The following is a 27,092-nucleotide window of genomic DNA, read 5'->3' on the forward strand; positions in this document are numbered from 1 at the left end:
GGTAAAGGTTCATCCCTTCGCCCTCGTTAAACTTTAAGCAGCTCTGCCAAATTCCACCAGACTTGGCATGTGTGACGTGACTAATGACTCCTCTAAACTTGGAGTCAAAAGCCTCCAGTGGGAAATTCTCCATCTTCATGTGTTTGCCCCCAAGCAGCGGTGCAGGGATAAATAAATAAACAAATAAACAAACAAACAAATAAATAAATAAATAACATTATTCTTTTTGCTCAGGTTGGAAATTTAAGCAGCTAAACTCTGAAAGTTGCACAATGTTTTTGCGTGGTTTTGATAAGGGGGTTTATGCTTAAAACAGAGAACATGAAGGGTCAAGGATCTCCCTCCTCCCTTTAAGGAGATAACTCCAATGAACAGCCCCAAAACATTTGCTTGGATCATCAGGGCTGTGGTGCAAAAACACATTCTGGGGCTGAGCTTCAGCCAGTGGGGGTCAGGTGGGTTTGCCTGAACCTCACATGGTCCTTCTGCTCTCCTTGCTTCTCTCCTATGTAGCCACCTACTCTGGTATTCAATGCGATTTAAAGGGAATTATTAATTTCCTTCCCCAGGTTGATTAGAGTTATGAGTACCTAAACATTGTGGAAAATACCACCACACTATTTGCCTTTTCATTCCTCAGCCTATTTTTAAGCAATACTCACTTTACATCCACTTGCAAATCTCCCTGTGTTTACGCCTCCAGGCTATGCTGAAGTACCAGATTTTTTTTTCCCTCTGTGATACAACTAAAACATGCCCTTCTTTGTTCATCCATCAGCAAACCATCAGCATTTTGTGTCTCCTCAGGACCCCTCTGGACCCCCAGGTGCCACCCAGGCCCATCTGCTGCTCACAGCCAGAGCAGGATGCTGAGGATCCGGTCCAGTCAAGTTCTGAACTTTTCTACCTCACCCAGTTCAATGTTGGGATGCCAGTAGCTTCAAGAAACCTATTTTCTCCATTTATCCAAATAACCCTACACATGTAGGAAGAGTGATTGGATCCTTCTTTAACTCCAGCTGTGAAATTTTCCTTCCGTGGCATGGCCACAGAATGATTTGATGTGGGTCAAATTTATGATGTGTAGGCAATTAATATTTTGCTCGGTATTTTCTTGTACAATGCTAATTACAGCCCAGTCTCTCATCCTCGATTGGAGTTTGCTGTCATGAAGCACCAACACAGATCCATCCCAGGCCACAGCTAAAGCATCCACGGGTGGTCACACAGAAAAATAATTAATCACCCCATTCTGCAAGTGAGTCATTAACTGCTGACACAGGTTTTTGTCCAAATCCTGGGATTCTGGGACACTCCATATTATCATAACTTTGACTGGCATTTTCCTTATTTCAGTATCATGAGCCGTATTAATTTTGTGTGTTTTTCTCCTTGTACAATTCAGTATCTAGAGAGATTGGACAGGGTTTTTTCCTGTGTTTATGCAGGTCCACCCTTGTCTGGAACATCTGTGCAGTGCTGTTCTCATGTTTGCCAGCACAGAGGTTTAGTTTCTCCTGGAGGAGCCCCAAATTCCAGCTTCCATTCCTGGCCTACTGTAAAAATAAACTATTGGGAAAATTTACCTTAATTAGGTAAAGATTCTCCAATGAAATATTCAGGAGCCCACAAAATGCTTTGCTCTTACTGGAAACAAATGTTTTGCTTTGCCTTATACTGAAATCAAACCCTTGGTCAGGGGGAGAAGAAAATGAGGATGAATCCTTTCTAGAGCAGAATATGCCCCATCGTGTTTATCCATGAGAAATGTGCCCTTTGCAGGAGACCTTGTCTTCAACAGCTCCTGACTCCTGCTGACTGCACAGCTTGGAAAAGGGTGTACAAAAAATTAATATATTGTTGAAAAGCCGCCAGCTGGATGCCTTGGCCACCTCTGGGAATCCCTTCCTTTGATGGAAAATAAATATTTACAGTTAAATAAAACCTTGAATGATTTTGGAATAATTCTGTCAAACAGCAGTGCTACTGTACAGTGTGAAAGGACTCAAAAAAACCCAGCTGGTTCATTTTTTAACTTCAAAGTTTGATGGATACACTCTAAATCCAAGATAAAGTACATTTAGGCCAAAAGGTTTGAAAAGTGATCTCTGATCTTGGTGTGGTTCTCCATCATCAGTTCATAAAAATGCTTGGCAAGGTGTTCAGTATCTGTGGGTCTGTTCCTTTCCAGGTAACTTTATGGAGCTGATCCAGTTCCCTGTAAAACCATCAGGGAATTGGGCACTGCCCTTACTGCAAATTTTGAGAGAGAAAGGGCTGAAAGTTTCAACTGGTGCAAATCAGCTCTGTTCTGGTAAAGTCAGCATTTAGAGTCTGTTCATGGATATTTGGGATATATCAAATAAACTCTTCATTTCCTTGAGAAATTCCAGGGCTTCAGAACTAAAAGAAAATAAACCTGATTTCTGCTGAAAACCAGCATTTCGTCAATATAATATCTCAAATCCAGTATTGCAAGGTGCAAAGATATTTAAGTACCATCAATTATGCCTTGACTTATTTTATACCATGGAAAGAATCAGCCATCTAATTGATATTAATATCTCAATTTAACAAAATACACTGTTGAAAGAGTGGTTAAATTTGCCCTTCAGCTCTAGGTACGGTGGCACAAAAATCAAGAAGATTAACTTCTCTATAAACATCTCATTTAGGATCTTAAACCCCTCCATAAACCTGACAATAATGAAGAGTTTTTGTGTCTTTCAGTAGCTCACAAGATCAAAAGTCAATTGAACATGTCCCAAGCTGGCTGTGCTGAGTGAATGAGCAGGATGTCCCTTGGCTTTGGTGACAAACAGTGTAAAGGACTTTCTGCCACCACAGTCAGACGACTCAAGGAATCAGGTGCCCCAAGAACTGCCATATCTACTATTTTGCCCCCAAACCAGCTGTATCAGGAGTATACTTTCATGGATCTTGCTACCACAGCATGTTTGTGGTGGTTGGGCACATAGTCCCATCAAAAAACCTTTGGTTCTAACAAGTCTTGATTAAAATAATGACAGTTTTTCTCTTTCAGAACATAATTGGTAAAATTGGAAATATTTCTTACTGTAACAGCCAGGCTGCCCCTCCTTATCTCAGGGTAGTGTGTTCTCCTAGCAGAATCATTATTAAATAAAGCTTGGAGATGAACCATGAGGAAAAGGTAAAATTTCAGATTTGGAGGACTAACCCTAGAGTAAAAGAAGGGTAAAGTTGGGGAGATTTTATAGAGGAGGTTCCTGAACAGCATTTATGGATCTCTGAAAGGTCATCAGACTCACAGCTTGGTGGGTGTATGGATTGTGAATTAATTGCCAGTTTGAAGAATTTGTAGAGCTCCTGCCCAAAAACAGAACCAGGCTGTGGGAATGGTGGGTATTTATGGCTGTGGGAATCTCCAGCAGAACTGGATCTACCAGGAATGCTGACCAAAGGGGTCCTGGTTTGGGTCTCTCTCCATTCCCAACATCAGGGAATTTGTGCCTCTGTTGGACAGTGGAGGCCTCACCCCAAACAGTGTCCATCATCCTGGTGCTACCACACAGATTGGTTCTTATTACCATGGAATATCTCCTTATTTAATGCCATTTGTTAAATCCTCACCATGGGATGTGAAAAGAACACTGTCAACACTTGGTCTGGGATGAGCACAGCAATCTCGGATCAGCTCTGATGTTCCACCTGTGGCAGGGCACAGTGTGGGTGGGCATGGCTTTGCCCTCACCCTGACACTTGTCACAGCTTGGTGTCACCCACGGGCTGCACCAGGGACAGGGATCAACTCACCAGCAACAGCACCTGGCAGCAGAATAACAAATACTGGGTGGTTTCAGCTGGTATTTTTCAGCTGAAGGAGTGAAAGGAGAGAGCTGACCGCTGACTTGTTGTGTCAACATGTCATGGCAGCAGAGTCTGTCCAGGAGAGAGCCCTGCAGGTGACAAACAGCTTTCCTGGTAAACACCAGCTGGGAATCTCCTCCACAATGCTCATGGTTTAGGTTTCTTTACATCCATCCTTATGTGCTGGCAGTTTAAGCCCTAAGGGTTTTGCTGTAGTTTTTTCTCCTCAGGTTCAAGCAACCAGATTAAACACATGTAAACTCATTTAAAATTCCCATTCAGGTTGGTACATATTGCATTGTATACATGTATGTACAATGTATAAAATAAATGTGTGTGCACTGGAGACAAAAGCCACTTGCAAAATCAGCGTGGAGTTCAATGGTCTCTTGCACACAAAAAAAGAAATTTCCTGAAACAACACATCTGAAATACCCTTACAGATGTTTCTCTGCATTACCAAAAAAAACCCGTCCCCTGAGCTAAAATGAAAATTGATTTTGAAAAAAAAAAAGCTGAAGGATATGAGTGGATCATCATAATTGGATCAACATGCTCCAAAAGCTTCAGGCTACTTCAACTTCATTTCTTAGCTGACAGCTTTCTTTTGGAATTCTTCAAACCAAACACAAATGGTTTGATTGCAATATGTGAAACATTTGACCATCATATCCTTGACAGTCAATCTGCTGCAGGGGAGATTTGATAACTGTTGTCAAATTCATAACAGCCAGTCTAATCCAGAGAACCAACAAAAAAACACAGGAGCTGCTTCCACAAAACCAGAGATGATATTAATGTAAAATGACACCATTTACAGGGAAAATATAGGAAAAGGCTGTATTGGGTCTTTTCCAAATAATGCTGCAACCACATCAACTGATCTTACTGGTTCTTAACTGGGAAATACAAATTGGAGCTGTTTAAAATCCACTTGGTTTTCTGTTCAAGTGTCACGTGAGAAATGAATGCAGCAAGATCAAGTCCCTCAAACTGAGCCTGCTTTAATTTATGGACAGCATCATCTGGGGAGATCAGAGCTGAATTGTTCCTCCCCAGAACAAGAGGTGTTGCAGGGTAGATGTCGGGGCAATTGGCAAATTTCCACATCTTCCAGCATTAAATGGATGAAAAAGAAATGGGCAAACCACCATAAAAAGAAAAAAAAAGGTAATAGAATAAAATCTAATGGATACCTTCTCTGTTTATTTCTATGCCAGGCAAAAGTGAAAACTGCAGCACTAATTGGCAGAAAAGAACTGAAGGATATCATGGATGAACTAATTACTGGGTGTCAATATTGTACTAAACATCGAGTTGGAGGAGTTTTAATAAGTACATGCTCTCTAAAGTTGAAGCTGCAAGATCTTTATCAAAATTTTATGGAGGATTTAATTCACAGTCCTGGATTTTAGGAGAAAATATCCTTGATTCTCACTGTAGCTATGCAGGGTTAGGGAGGATGACGAGTCAGGAGCTCGTCTTCAGCAAGTAAAGATTAATTTTAACAGCAAACCCCTTTTTCCTGACAGATCTCAAGCTCTCAGTCTCCATCAGAGCCAGTTTTAGGGAGGTGATAACTGTCAAACAAATCCCTCTCTGCAGGGAGGTTTCCAACACTTGACTTTCCCAGCGCAGCCAGGACTGGGATTGATCCCATTCTCCTGGACAGTGACTGAGCTTCCAAGCCTTGCCCTTGCACTTTGCTCCTTTTCTCTTTTCCATACCCACAATAAACACATTTACTCCAGAGTTTTCCTCTGCACAATTATCCCTTGGCAGCGGTTTGGGTTTTGTTTTTCCCCCCATTCTTTTATCTGTTTCTGTCTTGGAAAACTCAGGAAGCAAAAGGGATAAAGTTTAACGACTGTTCACAGTTCAGTGTCCTGCAAAATTAGAGAAACATCTGGAAGTTGTTTTTGCTTTGGGACGGCTTTTAGCTGACTAAATGATCTCATCTGCAGAGCTGGGCAGGCTGGTGGAGAATGGAGAGCAAGAGTTGCTCCCTCCTACCTGAAATGCACCACAAATCACATTCCAAGAGCTTTTCTAGCTCCCTAAATCCTCTGGATTCTGTTCTACCATTTAGGAGCAGCCTTCATTAAACAGCCATAAAAGTAAATTAAGAGAAAGCAATAACATCTGATTAGAGCCAAGAAAAAAAATCAATTGCTCAGCATGAGCAACTAAGTAATAGCAAAATATTCCAGACACTTCCAAAAGAGGAATTTTAGCATAAAAACTTTGCTCATGGGAAAAGAGCTGTTATGTGAGCTGGAATTTGAACAACTGGGATTAATAAATCTGCATTCTTTAATTCCTTCTCTAACTCTAACAGCCAAGAATTTTAATTTCTAGTAGGAAAGTGCTGTGATGCAACGTTACCCAGTTTGTTTCTCCTCATCCCATTTTTGGGATGCCACCTGTGAGGAAAGGATGTGTTTCCTGTTGGAGTTGCACAGGTGTTGGGCAGACCCAGCAGAGGATCTGGCATCACAGCTGGACTCTTTCAGAGGGAAGTTTGGGAATGACAAAGGTAAATGCTACTAAATTGTGACATTCTTTGGGAATTTCAGCCAAGAATATCACCCAGGATAAAGGATGGGAAGGAAAAAAGCACTATGAAAACTGGTTTTGTTGAGAAAGCTGCCTCTAATTTATTTTAGAAAGTAGTTTTTATGTACTATTTATGTATGTAAATATATATAAATATTTACATTTTTTTCTTCAAGTAGCATTTAAAAGCAGAAAAATTTGGACTGGAATATTAAGCATTTGGGAATGCATCTATGAAATGACTATTTCTGATATGATAATACTGAGTAATAATTTTATTTAGGGAGTAAATAATATGATATATATATATTATATATTCACTATTATCATATCAATATAAATTGATATGATATCATATCAATATAAATTGATATGATAATACTGAGTAATAATTTTATTTGGGGAGTAAAAATATTTATGGGAGGAGCCAATTCTTATACCACTGAGCCAGGAGGAGATTCAAGTCTAGTATTTTCATAATCCATCTTCATCTGCTCTCCTGGATATATTTTCCCTCTTTTCTCATACTCCTGTTAGCAAGACAACCTTCCCTCTCTGTTGGATTCCCTCGCTCTTTGCTCAAGCTAGCCTGGAATCAAAACAGCACATACAGCTCCTCTGCACATGTTGGGAATCCATTTGATGGCCATTGCAGGAGACACGTTTTCAGGTGGAATAACTTGGGAATTCTGCCTGGATGCATAGAGACAACAGAATTACCCTGCTGCACCACTTATTCTTCCCAGATGGCACGGGAAGGGCTGCTGGGGTGTTTCTGCTGGGGAGGAAAGGAACTTTCTTGCTAAGCAGATGTGATGGCTGTGTGAAAAGCCCCCATTTGGGCCATGTGCAGCACACATTGTCCCAGCAGCTGGAAGCTGTTAGTGCTCAGGAGCTCGGTGAGGATGGAGACTCCAGGGAGCATGGCTGGGATTGCCCACAGAACCTGGATCAGTTTCCTGATAAACAGAGAGCACCAAAGGCTACCTGGAGGAAACCTCAAATTCAGGAGAGCAAATGAAAAGCAGAGGTTGTTTTTTCCCCCGCAAAACTTCCTGAGGGAAAGTGCTGAAGCTGGGTGAGCTCGGCCTTTGGAACAGCAGGAATGGTGCATTTGGGTGGGTTCAGCCTTCGCAGGCTTGGGCTGCAGATGAAGCAGCTCATTTGCATTTCAAAGCTGGCCTACATTCTGCTGATTGAGAGTAAATAATGCTCCATAAATATGTATTCCCTGCTCCGAGGTAGCACACATCACAGCAAGGGAGCTCTGCTGTGATGGCTCCAACTGCCCCAGGTAGTTTTCCCCTGGTTGGAGACATCCCAGTGTCCAGCCAGGTGTGGGAGCACCTGCCTGGAGCAGCCAGATGTGCCAGGTGGCAGCAGGAAGAACATCTGCATGCAGGAAGAGCCTAGGATTATTAAGGTTGGAAAGGCCTCCAAAGTCATCAAATCCAGCCTCCAATGAATCCCACCATGGCCACTAAAGTCATCAGGAAGCTGTGCCACAAGAAGTGTCCACTCATTTTTGAGCCCCTCCAGGGACAGACACTGCACTGCTGCCCTGGGTAGCCCCTTCCAATGCCTGACCATTCTTTCAGTGAAAAAGCTTTTCCTAATGCCCAACCTGAACCTCCCATGGCCATTTTTCCTTGTCTTTCGTTATCCCTTGTCCCCTGGGAGCAGAGCCTGATGCACCCTTCTTGTCAGGAGTTGTGAAGAGTGAGAAAATTCCCCCTGAGCCTCCTTTCCTCCACAGCAAACACTTCCAGCTCCCTCAGCTGCTCCTGATGCTCCAGACCCTTTGCCAGCTCCATTCCCTTCTCTGGACACAAGATTCCCAATTCCTCAAAGCCCAGCTCAGGACTGTTCTCTCAACAATGGCATAGATGGATGATTATTTATCCAGAACAATTTATCACTTGCATTCTGATGAAAATTAATGAATTTGATGATAAACTTTGTTATGAAATTAATGATGCTACATTCCGGATATTAAATATAGACCTCGAGAATCCATTATTAAAAAGCTGTGAGATCTCTTTTATTTTTGGGGCGTAACAAAGCCACACAGTTATCTGTATTTCTTCCAGCTTCAGTTTGTTCTCTTCCTACTCAAAATGTAAAATTAATTTGTTGCATTGGGAAATAAACAACAAAAAAAAGATGCTTATCTCAGTTCAGTGATATGGCCATGATAAAAATTAATTGGTCACCATAAATTAGTATTCAAAGTAAGGAACACTCAGTATGAAAAAGAGAAGACTACTAAAACAGCCACCAAAAATGTAGATTTGGAAATGTTGTTCTAGAAATGCAATTCAAGTCCTCCAAGCTATCAATGAGGTGATGGAGATGGATGGGAGCTCAGGAATCAAAAATTTTGGGCAGGGATTTAACAAAAGGACTTCAGGTATGAGCAGAACATGGTGGGTTTTTTGCTTAACCTGTTTTATTTCTCGTGTCAGAAAGGGCTTTGGGTCATTAGGATGTTTCAGAACAAGGCACAGACTCCTCCATTCTGTTCCCAACCCTCAGAAGGAATTTGGTCCCTGCAGCTCCCTGCTCAGTGTATATATTTAAATATATATTTATGAAATATCCAGAAGAAAAAGTCTGAAAAATCATCATGAGGGAAATGAAGACAAATAAAATAGTTCCTCTGAAATATTAATACAGAATATTTTTATACTCGTGTAGACATTTTTTTCCCCAAAACTAAACCAATATTTAAATCTTATATAAAACATCCACAGTTTTGGATTTTATGAACTAAAAAAACAGACATTATTTGAGGGGTGAAAAAAAAAAAGGGAAATATCCAGAGACTGGTGTAGACTTTGACCAATCCTGCAGCCCTTGAGGGAAATTATTACAATAGACATCAAAGATCTTTCCCTCCAATTACACTTAAAATGTGTTACAATGTGCTCTGTAAACATGGGGAGAACATCCTGTGTCCTTAAATAACAAATAGACTTTTGAAGTCAAGAAAATTTGAGCTCTCCAGAGAAAGCTGTGGTGGCTCCAGAGGAGTTCCTGCCTTGCAGAAGGACTCAGGGACATTCCACGTGGGACTGCCACAAGAATAGCTCAGTTCTGGAAGAGGGAAGGGACTGACTAAAAACCATCTCAGTGGAAAACGATGGACAATTGTGTATTAGCCTGAAGTGGGTTTTGTAATCCAGCATCACTTGTTATGGAATGTGAACAAAAACAAAGGCACAGAAAATAAGGACGGGATAATCCCAGCTGAGTCTCTTGAAAGGGCAAGAAAAAGAAATGCTAGATCCTGGGGAAAAAAAAATAAATTCTGTGAAATGTTCAGGCACACGAATAATTGCAATTAAAGCCAGAAAAGGCATCAATCACACTGAATCTCTGAGACCCAGCTCCAGTGGGACAGACTGGTGTAGACTCAGCAGCCACCAAGGAAATTATTTCCCTATCCACAGATGTTGTGGGGTTTTATTCTTAAAAGTCAGAGGAAGCCAGAAACAACAGATTCCAGCGGAAAACCCCCTATAAATCAAGAATCCCCACTCCTCTGTAACTTTCTATCTCTTAAAAAATCTGATAAATTGATTATTCTTCCTTTTGCCTGTGGCTCATTCATCCACACTGCACTCACCCCGTCCATCCCACCACCAGGAGCATCCCCACAGGGAGACACCAGGGCTTCACTTCAGGGGAGGAAGGATCTTATCCATGAGGAAAGAGGCACAGAAGGGAGTCAAAGCCACGGGAAGCAGTGGAAGAGCTGCCTGTGTCAGCTGGGAAGGCTGCAGGAGCTGGAAGCTGCTCCCAGATGGGAATAGCTGAGAGAGCGGATGCATCTGGATAGATTTGCCTGTAGGAGCAGCCATGAATAAACTGGGGTGAGTTCAGAGGTGTTCCAATGCCTGTAGGCCTCACAAGGTGACTGTGGCCAATGGCCACCCTTTGCCAGCAGTCCAGGACCCTCAGGCTGAATTTCAGTCTTTGCAAAGAATTCAGTGCTGGACTTTAAATGGACTTAAAAAAATTGAAGTAACAGTATCTAAATCCAGCATTGTTGCCCTCCAACAGCAGCTCAGCAACCCCAGTTATATTTATTAACCTTCTCCAATTACTGATTTTGCAAGCTTGTGACAATGTAGTTGAGGTTTAATTATTCTCATAGGGTATTAAGGGAAGATTATCCAAAATTTGGTCTTCTTCTTAAGTATATCCATTAAAAATTAATATAACAGATCATGAATTAATATGTATTACTAATACAAAGCAAACAAGTTAATCTTTCCACCTTGAACCTCACTTCCATCCACGTATACATTCCAAAATAACTAATTTTTCATTCAAATCTTGTCATTTAAACCTTTTGACCCCCTTGCTGATCCACAAGCCACACAGCAAAGCATTGTTGAGAGTTGCAATGACCCAGCATGAGGGACAGCAGATTCTTGATCCAAGAACACCTCAAAATCATACACAAATATATGTAGATATGCACACACAAAAATAGGAAAATTGAAGGAACAAAAGAGGAAAGAAGAAAAATTATGGATTGGAGCAAAGCCACCAGCACTGGGACCCATTGGAATTCACTGCCTCTGCCTTGTTCCATTCCTCCATGTCCCTGCTCTCCTCCTGCCACACAGTTGGGAATAAAAGTTTTGACTGAGAAATACTTTCCAAGTGCTGAGAAGAGTCATGATGAGAGTGGAATTCAGAAATCTGCAAACATTTTTACTGCAAAGATTTTTACTTATTTCTATTTCCCCCACTACTTCCCTCTCCATACAAGAAATTTAATTGGGTGAGAAGGTTCATGATTGCAAAGGTGCAGACACACACAATATATATTATAGTTTTACAGATGTGATTCTTGGGCACTTATTTTACTAAGAATTTCCAAATCCACTTTAACCCAAATTAAGAATTCCCCAATCCAGATTAGTGCTGAAAAGCAAAAGTAACCCTGAGCTGTAATTTGAGATGTAATTTGCCAAAGTGAAGGCCCCACTGCACTGAGAGAGTGAAGTAAAGGGCTTCCCTGTAAATGAGAAAGGATTAGGCCCACGGAAAAGTATTGCTATAGCAACAAAATAATTCATGGGAATATGGATAACAAAGCCAGAGCCCCGGAGATGGGAGGGAAGAAGGTTTAATCACATCCTGCTCCCCTTGGCCCTACAACACACGGAAAGAAATGAGCGCCTGGTTGGTTTGTGGGGTTGGTTTTGAGTTCATTTTATCGACACCAATGGGCAGCTCTCAGCCTCTGACAGAACACCCTGGCTGAAGGGGAGATGGGTGACAGAATGTCCTGGCCGAAGGGGAGATGGGTGACAGACCATCCTGGATGAAGGGAGGACGAGCAGCCACAGAATCGATGGGAGCCGCGGCTGGGCCAAGCTTGTGCGGACACCTCACAACCAGCCCCGCTCACCCCCTGGGCAGGATTGGGACTGTGGTGTGCCCAACCCTCCATCCCACCCAGCGGAAACCTCCCATCCTGGCAGGCAGCTCTTTCCCAGTAAGTTTTGCTAACTGGGAGTTCCAACAGGGTCTGCAGTCCCAGCTCTTCCCGCTCCACAACCGTGCAGGAAAAGCTTTCTGCACCTTCCACTGGAAGATGGCTTTAAAAGTTAGCAAAATTTATTATCAGCACCATTTATCCTTTCAGGCTGTAAAATGCTGCCAGTGAAACCCCCCCAAAAGGCTTAATGCATTACCAAAGCACTAATTTTATTCTTCATTATTCCCCCAAACCTGCATTCGGAGCTGGAGCTCCTGCTCTGCAGAGGGCTCCTGGTTAATGTATTTCTGTGTGTAGATCCTTGACAGAGACCATTTTTCTTGCCCCTCAGGTGGCTCGTAGAGCGAGATTTATGTCCATTATGCATAAATTCCTTGCAATATTGCTCCAGCATAATCAGCAGAAAATCTGAGCCAGCACCCACAGCAGCCACAAAACACTGCCAGAGACAGCTGAACTCAGGCCACCTTCCTCAGGTCCCAGGGACTCTGCTCCCATTGAAACCAGAGGCTGATTTTGTCCCTGATGGGTCTAAGGGACCACAAGGGTCCCCTTGCCATGCTGGCACCCAGCTCTGTCCTTGTGTGGCCTCAATGCAAATGTCACCATCAGATGGGACAGCCCAGCTTAGGTACCAAACCTTTCATTAGATCTGACCCTGAATTTCTGTAACTAAACATAAGAATTTAAAACCATTTAAAATCACTTTGCATCCCTAAAGCAATTATTAGCATCCTTCTCTCCGGCTTGTGTTTATTATCCTTTTGCACATCCCCAAATCTGACCGTGTGAATATCCTCAAACCCAAATCACCCAAATCCTTCAGTTTCATTTTGAGTAGGAAGGGACCTTAAAATCATCTAGCTCTTACCCCTAATTAGGTTTAATTAAGCAACCAACTACTAATTATATATGTGTATCTGACTTATCCTGGTTTCATCAGTGATTTCATCCTGCAAGAGGCAAAGGCTTATCAGTGTTACACAAACTGCAGTCAAACCTTTGGTACCCGAGCTGGGGGTTCAGGAGCTCTTCCTGATTTACACTGCAGTGCAGCAAAGAAAAATTGTATTCAAATTGGTCTGGGCTCTTTCAGAAGATTTTCAGATTATTTCTCAGCAACACTGCCATGAAATCTTTATAGAGATCATTGGTTTTGCTGAGTGAAGAGCCATAATTTCAAAGAGATGAGTTAGTTTTGGGCAATGGGAAATCATCACAATGTAAATAATTGCTGGGGTAAAGAGGATTCTTTGTTCCCCTTGGGGGGAGGCTGCAGCAGCCCACGAAGGGAGGGATGAGATGAACTGCTCCTAACTTGGGCCAGCTCAAAATTGGGCACTGACGTCCCATGCGATGATGTAGTGCCTCTAATGAACACCCTCCCCCAGAACATGACTCATCCCAGCTCTCAGCTGACTGTGAGGAAGCCTCAGCCTAAATTTTGGATTGTTGAAATCGGTGAAATGAATCTCTGTGTCCCCAAAGTTAAACGAGATCTTTGAGAGCTGTACTTGAGTCCTCACACAGAGCCAGCCAAGTCATTCAAATTACATGGGCTGCCTTTCAATTCCTGCAATTCCCACTCATGCCTCTTGGAAGACTGTCCTTTATATTTTGATTGAATTTATTGATTTATATTTATTTATTAGACTTCTTTTCTTCCCAGACTCTCAGATCAATACCAGGTCAACAGTGGCACAGGATGATTATCATGGCTGCCTGGCCACTAAACAGGGGCAAATTCCCACTGCTCTTGTTACTGGAAAAACAGAAAACACAAACTACCCTGAAAGTCCACAAAGGCATCAAATTAAACTGCAAACTCAAAATTCATGAGTTATGTTTAGATGCTGCATTATGGCCATTAAACACTTCTGGTTTCCCATTTCAGCTAACATTGAAATAAAAGCCTGATGTTCCACAGGGTTTTCTTCTTTGCTGTCAGCTCTGGGGACCATGCCTGTGTCCCCATCCCTGCCATTGCTCTACAGCTGCATCAGAGACCCAGCAGCACCTCTGGAAGAGCATCTGTGCCCAGCTGGCAGCATCAGCCACCTCCAAAACTCCTGAGGATGCTGCAGAGGAGAGGGATGGACACCCAGTGAGGGAGAAGTGTCACCCTGCCAGGCTGGGGACAAAGACACAACCACCTTCATCCTTCATCCACACAGCAAAACCACACAGACTTAGCGCTCAGCCTCCTCCTCGCCCGGAGAAGAGGCAGGAAGCAAATTTCTTCCAGAAAATGTTATTAAAATATAACTTTTAAGCCTCATTTTCCACGGGCACACGGGGTCTGTGTCGCGTCCCAGCCCCTAGGAGCTGGAACACCTTGATTCAGCACTCGGGAGCAGGGGAAGGGGGGGGTTCATCCTCCTCGAGAGCCCCTAGAGGGAGACATGACCCCGATTTTGGGAGGAGGCTCTGCCCGCATCCAGGAGGGACCGGCCGGGAGAGACATGGGAAAGGGATGGAGGAAAAGGGATGGATGGGGGAAAAAGGGGATGGGAAAAAAGGGATGGGGAAAAAGGGGATGGATGGGGGAAAAAGGGGATGGATGGGGGAAAAAAGGGGGTGGATGGGGGAAAAAAGGGGGTGGATGGGGGAAAAAAGGGGGTGGATGGGGGAAAAAAGGGGGTGGATGGGGGAAAAAAGGGGGTGGATGGAGGAAAAAAGGGGGTGGATGGGGGAAAAAAGGGGGTGGATGGGGGAAAAAAGGGGGTGGATGGGGGAAAAAGGAGATGGATGGGGGAAAAAGGAGATGGATGGGGGAAAAGGGATGAGAGGAAAAAGGGGATGGATGGGGGAAAAGGAGATGGGGAAAAAGGGGATGGATGGGGGAAAAAGGAGATGGATGGGGGAAAAAGGGGATGGATGGCGAAAAAAGGGGATGGATGGAGGAAAAGGGATGAGAGGAAAAAGGGGATGGATGGGGAAAAAGGGACCGGGGGAAAGAATGGAAAAAGGGATGGGGGGAAAGGGAAGCTCCAGGTCTCAGCTCTGGCTCCTCGCCCCATGGGGGATACAGGATGCTGGAAGAGAGAATCCACCTGGGGAAGCCCTGCCTGACCCAGGGATGCAGGAGCAGCCCTTGGGATGCAGGAGCACACCCCAGGGTGCTGGAGGGGATGGATGCTGCCAAGAGCAGCTCCCAGCCGAGCTGGGGATGTGGCAGCTCCAACTTCTCCCTCTGGGAGAAGCGTGGCTGTAGCAGCGCTCCGTGTGCCTCTTTGTCAGTTCAGCGCATGACGGGTCTCTTTATCCCCTTGTTCATGGCCACAGTCGCACCCCAACTCCAATAAAGAAAAATGATTTCTCCAAACACCACAAGAAGAGCAGGACTAGATTATCAGCACATTTGCATGGACAATAAAATATCGCCAATTTGCCAAGATAAACTACGTGGAAGATTAGTCTGAACTGCCAATTTCTTAAAATGTTTCTCATTTCTTGGTTATGGCTATTTTTTGCAAATTTCCCTTTTAGAAATCACATTTCTTTCAAATCAGCTCATTGCCCTAGGGTTGTTGACCTTTATTTCGCCCATCTGGAAAACAAATGAAGCAGGAAGGATAACAATATGAGATCCTAATCAGAAGTGCTGTTTGTTTTTTGGAAGCTTGATTTCAAACTTATATATTTCCCCCTAAAGGCACTGCCAGCAATATACTGGATTACCCTGCTGCAAGGAAAACCAGCAGCTTGGCCAAAAAGTGTTTGTGGGCATCTTATCAGTGGTGAAATGAAGACCAAAAAAAGCCAAATTATCAGTAAAAATGAACACAGATGTAGCTGCAACAGCAGAGCTCAAGGACAAGGTAAAGAGCTTTGATATTCTATCTAAAGACTTGGCAGCTCAGATTTGACCTAAAAAGTTTAATCTGAGGTTAACTGAAGAGATAGGCAAGGATAAAACAAATTATTACTGCTAATTTGGGTAAAAAATATTTATAAATTGAGTTATAAAAAAATGAATATGCATAGGGAGGGGTTCATTGAGGTGGCTGAGCCAGAGAGAAAAGGAAAAACAGCAGAACATCAAGACAAACCAGTTTTGGGTTTTTTCACCAAACAGTGCCTGCTCCCAGGATAAGGATGCAGATGAACACAACAATTTGTTAGATTCGAAGAGGAATTTGTTAATTTAGAGGATCCAATTCCCATAGTTCTAACTGGAGAATTTCTGAGTTCACTCATGCTGGAAATAAACCTGATTTGGGGGAATGATAGCAAGGCTTTAAATTTTTTATTATTAGAAATCTGTGGGCCGCAAAATCAATAGTTTTTAGGCAGCTCTGTTAAAAAGGGAATAATACATTTCAGTGCTCATTAAATGCAATTCTTTTCTCAACAATCTCATTGTTTTTCTCACCACTACCTGTCACCCAGGTATTGAATTAGCCTTAAAATCAGCCAGGTGTTGGACTCCTTGGTCCCTGAGGGTCTCAGCTCAGGATATTCTCTGATTCTGTGATTCTAAAACTCTGCGAGGCTTTGTAGAAATACATCACAAAAACCCAGGTTGGTCTTTAAGGTGCCTTCCAACCCAAACCAGTGATTCTGTAATTCCACGGGAAGCTCTTGCTGCAGATCCATGAAAGATCTGTGGCTGAGCAAGTGGTGCCTGACCATGGATGGAGAGAGGTGGGATGTTTAAAAATAATAATATTGAAGCAAGGAGAAGAATCTGGGGAGAGCAGCAGCAGCTGGGGCAGAGCCAGTTTGGTGGCACTGATGGGGACCTGCCCAAGCCCAGTTTCTCCAGGAGCAGAACCATTCCATGTGCAGCCCCTGTGCCTGCTCCCAGCCTGCAGAGGACCTTCGTGGGTGATAAATTGTACAAAAGGTGGTTGTGACCCCCAAATTCCAGGGGATCACCAGCGTCCCCTCTACACCCCACCAGGAACGAGCACAAGGGCTGCTGGAGCAGAGTCCCCTCTGAAGGACAGGCTCCTTGTGTCCCATAATAGCAGATTCCATTTAAAAATAGCAAATGACAGTCAGAGGAATAATAAAAACTAGAAAATCATCCAAAACCCCAGCAATACATCAAAGCCAGTTTAATAGCCCTTAATACTGTCACTGACACAGCTCCTGTGCTTGCAGGGCTGCATGATGGAATGGGCAGAGGTTCCTGGGTTTGGAGCCATTTCACCCTAAAACTTTGTTGCTTCCTGCATGTAAATTATAGATAATGGTTCTGCTGACAAGGGGTTGCACTTAGCTGACACTGCTGCGAGGTAAAATTGGAAGAAAATACCTGGTTAAAGAACTTTTCTCATTCTTTCCCCTTGGAAAAAAGAAAAAATAAAAACCCAAAAACCCAAACTGCAAAGAGTTAATTGCAGAGGGCTTCTTCCATCTCCTGGCTGGCTACTGAGCCAGAGCTATAACTGAGGGCTTTGGGATGCTCAGAGAGGAAACATGATTTGATGTAGTAGGGGCAATCCCATGCTTATCAAATCATCTTGCTTGCCTGTAAAGCTAAGCTCCAATTTATGGTGTTTTATGAAGCCCCAGATCGAGCTAAGGCTGTAAAAATTGGGACTTAATATTCAGGAATAAAAATGCAGAGAGCACCACTGAAGTGATTTTTTTTTTTTAAAGTGCTTGTATCCTCCTCACAATAAACATAACCAGGAGTGTGACAATAATGGGATGCTGCCCACCAGAGAGACCAGGACAAGCAGCCCAGGTCTGTGATTCCTCAGCCACAGGAACTTGCTGCTCTGCATGGATAAAGGCAGAATGTTGGCTCATCCACCAGAACAATGGCTAATAAACCACCACTCATCATATAGCCCTCAGCAAGCTTATTCTTATTTTTAAACTTTTTCCCCTCTGAGAAAGCTTAGAAAAGTCTCTCAAACATCTGCCCACCAGATAAGGTTTTTTTTTCTAGTGACCAAATGCCCAGAAAGAAGCTGAACATTTGTGTGCAGCTGTTTGGAGAGCAGCCCTTTTCATTTACTCACCTGAGGAAATGGGTGAAATTCCCTTTTTATGTGCATGAAAAAGGAAAATAAGAGAGATGGGAAATTTCTAATCCATCCCTGCACTCTGCAGAGCCATCACTGCATCTGACACACTTTGCCACTGCCTTCCCTCCCTGATCTTATCACGGTCATTAGGGGGAACACCCATCTACTTAAATTACATTTTAAGGCTTATGCTACCTGTTTGATGATAGATCTCTGTTGAGCAAACCTTTAAACACTCACCTCATTTCCTAAAGCGTTCCTATGATTTAACAGCTGCCTAAATTATTGCCGTGCAGAGATAAAGTTATTTACACATTTATATTAAGTGTGCAACTGATTTAATCTCCTAAATCCAGGTCGAAAATCCTCCAGAAAAAAAAAAAAATTAACCAAGACAGCAACTATACAAGAATTGGTTAAAGCATCACTTGATTTTTACTTGGAGATTTTGGGATCTAATTAAGCAGCAGGACTGATGCGTTCAGCTCTGTCCTGCTGGCTTCCCAAAGGGACCCAAACCCTGCCTCGTTTGAACGGTCCAGCCTTGATGATGAAAGGATGTGCTAATGACGGGCGTGGGCAGCACCGGGCTGCAGGAACCGAACGAATTCAAGCGCTGCAACACCTGAAGTCACTTTCCCTGTGATTTAAGGATGGGAAAATGCGCAGTCTTTTCAAACGTCTTAAGGATATGCATGGATAGGCTCTTTAGGAGCAGCCTGTGCCAGGAAGGAGTCGCTCCCCCAGCTGCTCATTAAAAGCTGCTTGCTGCAGGTTTTGAACAGATCTGTTGGCAAAGCAGTTCAAATGAGCACTTTAATTCTCTCCAGGCAGGGGAAAAAAAATAATACTAAAAAAAAAAAAAATCAGCTGGGGTAGCTGGGACCAGTAATACAAACAGTTTAAACCAACCTGGCTGAGAGGAATTAGGAGCCTGAGCACACAGCCCTGGACTGGCAGAGGGGGATGCCATCAGCTCATCCCACTGGATTTTCCCTCAGCTGGCTCACAAACCGTGTTCCCATTCCTGCCCCATGTGAATTGATTGTTTGTGTTCTTAAATAAAAATACTTGCTGCAAAAAAGGTCCAAAGCCAGTCATGGCATTATTTTAAATATTTTTTCCTCGTTAATATGGATTTCTAAATTTCTTTTTCTGAGCCTTTTTTTCCCCCTGAATGATGGATTTCTGCAATTTCCGCATTGCACCTGACTCAGAGGACACAGCACAGGGCTCAGGAGACAGGACCCTTTAGATGCAGCATCTCTGCCCATGACTATTTATGTGATCCCAGCAAAACTGAACAGATTCCTTGAAGCATCATTATGAATCTGCAATAAATTCCTGGGTAACACTGCAGGGTACAAAACATGTCTGGCATTGCCATTCCCTGGATGAGTCCCTGGCTCTGCTCACAAATTCCTTTGCACCAGGTTGGAATTCCACCTGTGGGTGCAGGATCTGGGAATGGCAAGAGGTGTTTGAGGCCCAAGGTTATTTCTGACCACAGACAGAGGACATTGTAGGTAATGCACCAATAATAATAACACCAAAGGTGCATTGTAGGTAATATTTTTGTTTCCTACAGTTTAAGATTCACAATACAGCTGTGTAGTCAGCATTTAAAATCCAGGATTTTCTTCACACTCTCTCCATGCACTGGGAGGGGAAAAAAATTCTAATCCATGCTGAGGCAGAAAAACAACTCACTAAAACACCATCTAAAACAGGAGGTTTGAACTCCTTGAAACTCTATTATATGCTTGAGTAACTCCTGGAACAATAGAAAGCTGTGCACGATTATGCAGGCAGGCAGAAATATTCCAGGCAGATATTGTCCTGACTGCCACTTCTGGAGTCTCAGCCCTGCCCTGGACACCACTGTCCCTACAATTGTCCCTTTGGGGTGGCCACACCAGGAGAAGATGGCAATGGTGCATCTCTAAGCCAGGTACTGAAGTTTCTTTAGGGTATCTATATGATCTCCATTGATCTCAGCTCTCTTTTACAAAATAATAAATATGTGGCTGTCAAGTTTTGAGGGAAAAGGTTTAAAATAAGGACCTTTGAGGAGGTGCCATAAAAGACAAGTAATTGGTTTTTGTTTTTATCAGGGGACACCTAACCGATCATTTCCAAGCTCTTGGTGATGGGGAATTGTTAAAAGTGTAGTGTTGGAAAGGCAAACGGGCAAAGGGAAATCCATCAGTAATAATGTCCCTAAATTCCCAAACAAATTTACATGGGTGCTGTTGGAGAGGTCACAACTCTGTCATAATTCAGTTTTTATTTAGTTCACACATTTGCACCTGCAAGCCACACAACCCCTGCCTGACCTCTCCACCTGGACATGGAAATGCCAATGGCACAAGCACACAAACTCTGTAAGGAATCAGACTTTCCAACTCCCTCTGCTCTCCTGTCACCCCATAAAGAGGTGACTGATGGCCACACCATCAGTGTCACCCTCAGGGTGACAATGTGGGTGCATTGCCTTGCCTGGGTGCTTTCATCCTGTGCAAAAAGCCCTGTGGAAGCCCTGAGCATGGCACAGTGCCTGGGACACCTTGTTGTGGTTGCACCTTGCAAGAGAAGAAGCAGGACCTGCAGAGAGCGAGGCTGAGCACAGACCGTGCACAGGCTCATCCCAGGTTAGAAGCTCAGCTTGTTCTGCCCTTGGGTAGAAAACCCTGAGCAGGGAGGAGGCCCTGGTGTGGTTTTGGTTTTATTCTCCTGTTTTATTTCAGCAAAGGGATGAAGTGCTGGCTTAGAGATGCTCAGCAGCACAAGGTTCACAAGCAGCCCTGGTTCCCCAAACGCCGCCTGCTCAGCCAGGCAAGCACCACCTCCAGTCAGGTAGTCCATCACGTGAGAAACCCAAAGAGTTTACAGAAATGATTGTCAAAGACCCCATCATTTTGCAGTTAGGATAATTAATAAGGTGTGCACAAAATCCAGGAGTGTTTTACCACACGTTTGCAGCTGAATTGCATTATTGTTGTTATAATAAAAGAGAGCCACATGGTAACGGAGCACCAGGGACCCAGCCTGATGCTACTGTTAAACATCAATAGGAAAATCAGAGGCGAAACATCAAGTTTTCCTTTAAAATCAGTTTGGTTTTCAAGAGCTGTGACTTTTATTTAGTAGATTTTGTGAAAGAGCTTCTGTTTATAAAAATTATTGGGTAGTGTTGGCTGTCAGAAAACATAAACAGGCAATTAGAGCAATAAGAAGAATGATGGAATGAACTCCTCTGGCAGCCTCCTATTTGGAGCCAAGCAAGGCCCCAGTTCCACAAAAAAATAGGCATGTGTTTAAGTCCACAAGATCACCCAAGGAGCCTATGGGGACTACTCACACATTAAAGTGTGTGTGAGGGGTTTGTGAAAGCTCAGAGATACCTTGGGGAAATTGGATTGCAGGGACAGTCAGTGGTTCTGCTGGGATGTGGCACTACCTAGAACTCATTCCAAAACGTCCCCTGGCTGTGTTAAATGTTCTGCACAGTTTGGATTACCTTTAATGGATATCACCTCCCTGGTGACCATGGAAGGGCTGTTTAATTCTCTGTCTCTCTATTCCACACTCATATTCTACACTGTGTTTTCCTGCTGAGTCTCAGTGGTGGAAATAGCTGGATCTGCCATGAAATAATAAGGACTTTTGGCTTTTGAGGTGACTATGAGCTTATGGACTGTGGAATTGTGTGAAGAACAGAACAGCCCTGACAAGAGAAATGTGAATAAGTGCACAACACCACTTAATTATCCTTGTTTCTTTCACTCCATAAAAATCCATTGAACCCAATTTCCTGCATGAGAACCTGACCATTGGTGTGCCTGAAACTGCTCTCAGTAGCTTTGCCCCAGATCTGCCCATTGTCTCCTGCACAAGATCCATCCTTAAAGTTATTCTGATGGATCCAAAGGAAGCAAAAACCTGCTAAAATAAATTTCTGTGATGCTTTAACATGTTTTTGAAATAATCTTGAGGACGACTGGGCAGGACCAACACATGTGGCACTCTGGATGCCTTCCCCAAGATTGCTTCCAAGGGAAGCTTTTCCTGAGCTCGTTTTCAGACACAGGAATTGTTGTAGGGATACTGAACAGGGGAGGCTGAACCAGATTTCTGGGTGGATAATTCTGAAACAGCTGTTCCTGAAGAGTTCTCACAATGGGGAAATGTTCTGGAGGAAACTTCTCAGCTATTGAAAAAGTGGGCCAAAAAAAAAAAAAAAAAAGTGGGCAAAACCGATCAACAGGGGAATAAAAGCTGTCAAGAAGGATGTCATGTCTTCCTCCCTCTCAAAAAAATACATGAAGCCAGGCCAGGTACAATTATATAATACAATTCCCCCAGAGTTAGGGCTATTATCCTACTGGCACCATGTGTTGTGGGTTTTGTCTGAGTTAGGGGCAGCACTGAGACCTGACAACAGCAGCCACTCTTTGCTTCAGTGACTTCTTAGGAAGTTGAACACTGAAGAAACACCTGTCCTGAGACAGCTGCACTTCCTAAAGAGGTCAGTCTATGGGGAAGGACTTCCTAAAGGGTCTGCATGATCTCTGCCAGCCAGGAGACAGGAGTGGGCTGACTCACCCACTCCTTCCCATCCCTCTGTGCTTTGTTCACACCCAAACTTGACCTAAACTGGTTCACCCCCATCCCAACTGAAGCTTTTCTGTTAAACCCAGCAGTGCCTGCACTCAGGAAGGGTTCAAGTCAGGCAGTGAGGCACCACACAAACCCTGCTCATCCCTCAGCTCCCTTCCCAGCACAGGGAGCACGGCCAGTGTCAGCTGAAACAGGCAATTAGTGCCCCTCTAGCACGAGCAGCTCAAACTGTAACATCATGCCAGCCGTGATTAAGAGTGATACAGCACATCATCATTGTCAACACTATTCAACCAATGTAAACCTTAGTTAGAAATGTACTTGTCAGAGAAAAATGCGCCTTTGATTTCTATTACACTTTCCCCAGTAATTGCTGTCATCAGTGGCAGGTTATTATTACAGTTGAATAGAGTTTCAGTAATTACTTTTGCACAGATTCTAACAGCTTTTAGATTGAATGATATTCTGACAGTTTGAATACTCTTGACAACAATTACCTTTTTCCTGGTTAACACTGATTCAGGAAAATTAAAAATTAAATCTGTTCAGAGGAAACACTTATGTATGGCACTAGTAAGTGGGCTGATACAAAAATGTGTAAATTACAGAATGACTTAGAATAAAAAGTTCTTTTGCTCTTCCTCTTATGCTTTTTAAAAAATCAGCACTTAGGGTACATGCAGTTCATGCTGGTTAGATTACCAGTAAATGATGTGAAATGATTTAAAGCACTTCTAAATCCACTTCCTACTGATCAGCTTGAAATGAAGAAAACACTATTATGAAGGAAGCCTTGTTGCTCCCACCCTAATTTTTGTCTTTGGTAACAGTCAGATAATGGCTTTTGGCTTTCAGGCCATTATTGTTAATCTCACATCATCAGATTATTTAAAAAACAACAAACAAGCAAACTGCTTTACAGTGGTAGCCTAGAAAAAAAAAAGCCCAGCATGTTTGTTATTCCTGAAAAATTTATCTAATATTGCAGGGGTCATAACTCAAATGGTTTGATTAAAAGAAGTCACTGGCATAGAGCTCTCCAATTTAATTTTGACAGGATAACTGGCCTTGTGGATAAGGGAGACAGAGTTGATGTGATACATCTTCTTATTAGTAAGCTTTCTGATACTGTTCCACATGACATTCTTATAATAAAACTAAGAAAATATGGTCTAGAACTAGATAAAATTACCATGAGGTGGAGGGAACAATTGGCTGAAAAACTGCTTTCAAGGAGTAGCTATCAATGGTTCACTGTCAAAGCAGGAAGGAGTTTCAGGTGAGATTCCTCAGGGATCTGTCCTTGCTCCAGCTCTGTTCAATATTTTCATAATGACTCAGTTAAAGGGAAAAGAGATTACATTTATAAAATTTGCAATGTTGAGGAGCTGGGATGGTGGGAACCCTTGGGAGGTCTGGATCAAAATCTGAAAAGATATTAACAGTTTGGAGTGATGGCCTGAAATTAAGATGAAATTCAATAAAGGCAAGTGTAAAATGTTACACTTAGAGAGGAGAAATCAGATGCAAATGGGAAATTGCCAGTGAGGGAACTCCATTACACATTCAAATTTATAGTGGCCTAGGAGCTCCATATCAAACAAAGGAGTAAAACTGCCCCAGAAAAGGTAATTTCAGGGATTTGTTAACAGGGGCACTGTGGTGATTCTCCCACCATTGTCGAGCTGGGATGTTGCGCCCTGTCCTGAGCTCATGGCTCAAAAAAGGTGCAAAGAAACTAGAAAGAATTTAACAAAGTCCAGCTGGGAGCAGCAAAGATGGTGAGGGATGAAGTAAGACTCATGGAAATACAGAGTCATGGGATGGTTTGTGATGGAAGGGATGATAAAGCCCATCCTATTCCACAACTGCCATGGGCACGGACACCTCCCACTGTCCCAGGCTGCTCCAAGCCCCATCCAGCCTGGCCTTGGACACTTCCAGGGATCCAGGGGCAGCCACAGCTGCTCTGGGCACCTGTGCCAGGGCCTCAGCACCCTCACAGGGCAGAATTCCTTGCCAATATTCCACCTAAACCTCCCTTCCTTCAGCTTAAAGCCTTTCCCTCCCTACACTGCCCTGCCTGTGGAGTCTGTTGCAAAGCTGAGATTGAGCCTTTAGTTTCTGACACCACTTCCCACCTCTGCTCCACTTGTGTATTAAAATATCATCGTCCTTTTTTTTCTCCTGCACATTAGAATTATAGATATAGTTTATTGTTATACTTTCCATAGAGCCTTCTCTTTTTATTAGCATTGTACAATCTGTACAAAAGCAAAATTTAGTCCTTTCAGGGAGCTGAAAGGAAGCAATCGTTTACATGACAAATCCAACATTATCATATGTAAACCTCATTTACTATGTAATGTCTTCCTGTTTCCAGTTCATTAATTGAATGAAACCTATTTTCACATTCTGGTAGGCAGCAGGATTCTCCAACTAACAGAAATAGTACTTTTAGGGAAAAAATAAATGTAATGCTAGAAAATATTTCACTTACTGGCTGGTCGAAAGCAATATGGATTTCTGAAAAATAAAATTCTTTGCTATATATTTGTCAAAAATAAAAATAATGGAATTTACCCAAGTCAGGCTTGTGCAGCAAATTTGAATGGAGACCTGCCTGGTGAAGTACCACTCTTTAACCCTCACTGTGTATTAAAATGACACTTGGGACACCCAACCATGTTCCTATGAATACAATCAGATAAACACAGCCAAATTATAGCCTAATTTATGGTACACAACACTTGGGAGATTCAAGACTGATGGTTGTAGTGGAAAGATGCTGACAAATATTTTGTTGCATTTCCTCCCAAGAAACTCTATAGCCTTGAAAGAGCAAAGGCAATAAAGCTCCTCAAAGGTTCCAGACCTTTAAAAAATACCTATTCTTGGAGTTCTATTTAGGTTCAAGAGGAAAAAAAGACGAAACCAAAAAATACTCAACTAGAAGGGGGCTTGCTAAAACCAACTATTGCTCAGTATTTGTATTAATACGGCACAAAAACTAAGAAAACACTGATGATGTTTCAGAAAATGGTGACATTTTTTATGGCACAAACTAAAGCAGCATCACCAGCACATCATGCTCAGGCAAACCAGAGAAACAGAAAAAGAAGGAAATTATGAAATGTCTTTCCCTCAGCCTATTAGAGAAAGCCCTGGGCTGGATCCTGGGATTTTGGACACTCACAGGGTTTTGGGCTCTGGTAGCACAGCTCCATCTGCATAATGTGAACAAGCCAAACAAATCTGATATTAAAATGAGAAAAATTGGCAATTTAAAATTGCCTATTCCATTCCTTTTCTTTTTGACCTCAATCCAAAGCCTTTCTAAGCCAAAGAAAAGACAAGCTCACAATTAGTGACTATGACCAGTTAATGGGTCTGTTCTGAACAAGCTTTTAAATAAAACAATAAGCAAGCCTGGGAAAAAGCAACTTACTGGGCTATCTGAGGCCAATTTCTTTTAAGCACAGGTCACATTATTATAAAATAAATTCCTTTTTGCAATTGTTCCATCAAGATTATGTCAGTCCAAAGGGAATAGACTCAAAATCCCTTGTTGCCAAATAACTTCATCTTGGTGCATCTGTAACTCTATTTTCTCCAAAGAAAACTGGTTCATAATATGGGTGGATTTGTTGTTTTTCTGAACAAAGTTGTTCCCTGGCAACTTCAAAAGCAAATTACGTATAAAAAACTCACAAAACAAAAAACCTCCAATGTTCAATTACAAAGGTTGGTAAAAAAATCCATGGAGCCATAACAACCAAATGACTTGGTAAGAAAATCAAAGTGCAGCCGACTGGAAGGGGGGAAAAAAAGAGAAATAGACAACTCCAAAATGCTTCTGAACAACCAGGTTGCCTAACATTGGAAACTGGCAGAGAGGACAACAATACAGTAAAGTAGCTCCTGATGCCCCTCTCACTACCTCCTTGCCTCATCATAATTCACATCACAGCTCCAGTTCCAGAAGCATTTTCAGTTCTATGCCTACCAAACAAAACACCAAGGTGATGAACAGGGGTGATGGGAGCACCCTTAGCTCAGCCTTGCTGTCCTCCCAAGCCCCAGGTAGGCACCAGAGCAGCCCAGTGACCCCACACTCACCTGCCGTGCCCAGCAGAGCTCCTCTCATCCCTCTCCTCCTGCTCCCCTGCACTGGCACTTCCCTCTCCCCTTCCCACAGCTGACCCAACCTGGGCTCTCCCAGGTGTTTGCCATGAGATTGAATACTCAGGTTGCATTTGTTACCCTCTAACAGGCACTAGAAGTGAGCAGGGAGAATCCTAACAGCCCCCAGTTATCCTCCAGGATTCCTGAGTGCTAAAATCACCCCTTCGCCCTTGGCAAGGTTGGAGGGAAGTGTGCTGATGGTTTTGTTTTGCCATCCAGCATGCCAGGAGTGTCTGATTAAGAGTTTTCCATCCCTATTCAGGCATCTTTGTTAGGAGTAAGTCTTTGCTCTTTTAGATCCTGGTCCAAAGCCTTTCAAGGAAATTGAAAAGTCTCCCATTGATGAGAAGGGGGTGAGCCCTTGCTAATTGTTCCTTTCA

General features: G+C 43.0%; 1 long non-coding RNA gene across 1 annotated transcript in view; it reads right to left on the bottom strand.

Moving 5' to 3' along the window:
• Window positions 1-26,791, bottom strand: part of LOC113459430 (uncharacterized) — a 47,486-nt gene extending 20,695 nt beyond the window's left edge. The window contains exon 1 of the long non-coding RNA XR_012582642.1: window positions 26,647-26,791. This is a non-coding gene — a long non-coding RNA (uncharacterized LOC113459430). The remainder of the gene's footprint in view (window positions 1-26,646) is intronic.
• Window positions 26,792-27,092: the final 301 nt, after the last annotated feature.

This window comes from Zonotrichia albicollis, chromosome 14 (genome assembly GCF_047830755.1).
Source record: "Zonotrichia albicollis isolate bZonAlb1 chromosome 14, bZonAlb1.hap1, whole genome shotgun sequence".
NCBI lineage: Eukaryota > Metazoa > Chordata > Aves > Passeriformes > Passerellidae > Zonotrichia > Zonotrichia albicollis.